At 31.8% G+C, this 2,740-nt stretch overlaps 1 protein-coding gene across 1 annotated transcript in view; it reads right to left on the reverse strand.

The window, feature by feature from the left end:
* LOC106472941 overlaps positions 1 to 2,740 on the reverse strand; it is a 37,070-nt gene that overhangs the window by 33,898 nt on the left and 432 nt on the right. The gene's annotated exons all lie outside the window — the stretch shown is intronic.

Raw genomic sequence — 2,740 nt, forward strand, 5'->3', positions numbered from 1 at the left:
TAGTAGTTAAATTGTACTTTGGACTTAGTATTTAAATATATGCCGATATATTAGACAATTTGCGATATTTGCTAACAAGATTGATACGCACTATCGTCGTTTTTAACACAAATACGTTTTAATATACACAAAACAATACAATTTACAGTAACAATTCTTACAAATAGTTATTACAAACAAAGATTTATAAACAAAAGTTTCACAAACTTACAAACAATATAAAATCTTCTTTCTAGTTTGGAACTTCCTTGATATCTAATAATGGTTGGAGACGGCTTGAATGGGTAATGAAGAAAAACTTTAATATAACTTTAACATAACAGCAATGTACAACGTTTCAACAAGGTTTTGTCATCATCAGGTACATCCTTGATATCTTATCGAGGGTTCACTATGAGCGAGTTAATTACGAATTGATGTAAGTACGATTCCCCGGGAAGCTAGCTAGCTTTTTCCTTTGCCACACACGATGAATTTATATATTTTCGTAAAAATATTAATGTCCGATGAAAATCCACTGAAGTTTAACGATTTGTAATGTTCGAAATTTATAAATATTCCTGGTCAAATATCTTAAGTTATCCGATTGATAAGCGTTATAACAATCACAGTTATAGCTTTCGAAGTTTCATAGCACACTTATTATAGCGAATTACTAATAGACACTCTCTTTGGCGCGTAGCGTTGGTTGTATTTATAGGCGTGGGAAGATTTTCTAGAAAATTCAGATTACATAACAATACTGAGCTATATTTAAACGTTTACGTACATACATATATTGTTGATTCCTACTCTCGAGAATCTTCTACAACTTTGGAGAATAGGCGGGAGTTTCGCAATACATATTTAACACTATAAGCTAGACATGTTTTTAAATATAAACTTAATCTAAACAGCGTCGATGTTAAAATAAATATATAATAACAAATTTGTTACACTAGATGGAGTAGCGAACAACAAGCTATTCATTTTGCTGCACATTTAGAATAGCCAAATTTAACAACATTAAATAACCTTCTAGCAGAGAACCATAATAACTCTTGGTCACTGGTGGCTGCATCATCAAATTTGGAGTGTCCCGTCAAAAGGAAGTTTTAAAGGAAATGTCAAGAGCAAAGTGAGGAGGAGAGGAGCGACAGCTTAGCCAAACTTGCTACAGATATGAAAAGATTTGCTCAACTATCTTCAAAATCTCCACGTGAAATGATGGATTGGTTGGTATGTGGTCAAGTTAAGATGCCTTAGTGGATAGATTAGGGACAATAAATGAGTAAAAAAAGAGCTGTTTTAATAATGAAAATTTTTATTGTATTACTTTATTTCACATATTTAGCTAATGACTAGAAAGTCTATATTAAATAATATTATGATGCTAATTGTTGAGAATTACTTTCTTGTCAGTTACAGAAGTTTAAATTTAATATAACGTTGCTTTATTTGTGCAATATGTATTGTTGTTTGGCAGAGGGAGGTTTGATATAGCTTAATGACTTGAATCTTCTTGAAAGCTTAGAAAATGATTTGATGATATAAAACGCGATTTAAGACTAGAGCAGTTGCTATTTTGATTACTGAGTTAGCGAATTTGTTGATAGGTTTATCCCTTACTTCAGTTTTGAGAATACTGTGTTTCAACGAAGTTTTACAGATACGAGAAAATGTCACAAGCACGAGGGAAAATAGCAAGTAAGAGATTTTTAAGTTTTGTTGGTAGTTAGGCCTATCGCTTGGCGATTAAGTTAGTACGTGAAATTTGTAGAACTTCTAATCGGAGAAATAAAACGCTTTCGCTATCATCAACTAAACTGACTTTGCTTCCTCCTTTTACCTAGTAATCCAAAAAACACGTCCAACAAAAGCCGTTACAACAATAGGTAGTAAAAAAGTAACGGCGACTACCTTTCTGTTCCAACTGGTGCATCAATCAATGCATTCTAATCATTACAAGCAAAGACAAAAGATTTAGCTAGCTACATTCGTAACTGAGTTAATTTTTAGTTCTGATCTATATAGATAGCTTACTTTAATCAAAGTCAATGATAATTACCTTGTGACATCATGACCATTAAAGGAATTGTTATAAACGAAGTCTGGTGAAAATAGAAACTACAAATAACTATTAAAAGTACGTGGTAACATTTTTTTAATTCTCTTGTTATATATGTGTATTGTCTGCCTCAGTGGTTTTATGTTTTTACCTACACTTATCATTAAATAAGATAAGATACGTTAGGCTGTTTTTCACGACATATATTCTCAATGCATTCTTTCTGACAACATTCATTTCGGCGTAAAATAGATTAATCAATGGTAAAATTTATTTTAAGTTGGGAAAGGCTGTGACAAGTGTTATATATTTAGGCTGTAGTTATCTGCTAAATGATAACTAATGTAGTAGGAATAACACGTACGGGAGTAAAATGTTTAAATTATAAATATAAATGTCATAATCAATTTATTGAATAAATATACATGATTCTACATGTACCTACAACGTTAGAAAAAGAATAATGTAAAGATTAGCGGCACAAATCACTGGCATTGAGCGGCTCCCCGGCTGAACATTAAGCTTGAGAGCTAAAATCTGGACATTGTAGATAGCCCACTGTTCAGCGATAAAACAAACAACAACGACATTGTGCGAAAGTGCTAGGATGGGTTTAAAATTAAAATGTACAAAAAAAAGTATTTTATTATCAACTGGAACGATTGCAATGAAATTGCCAAGTATTGTTTGTTT

This window comes from Limulus polyphemus, unplaced genomic scaffold (genome assembly GCF_000517525.1).
Source record: "Limulus polyphemus unplaced genomic scaffold, Limulus_polyphemus-2.1.2 Scaffold5753, whole genome shotgun sequence".
NCBI classification, from domain to species: Eukaryota; Metazoa; Arthropoda; class Merostomata; order Xiphosura; family Limulidae; genus Limulus; species Limulus polyphemus.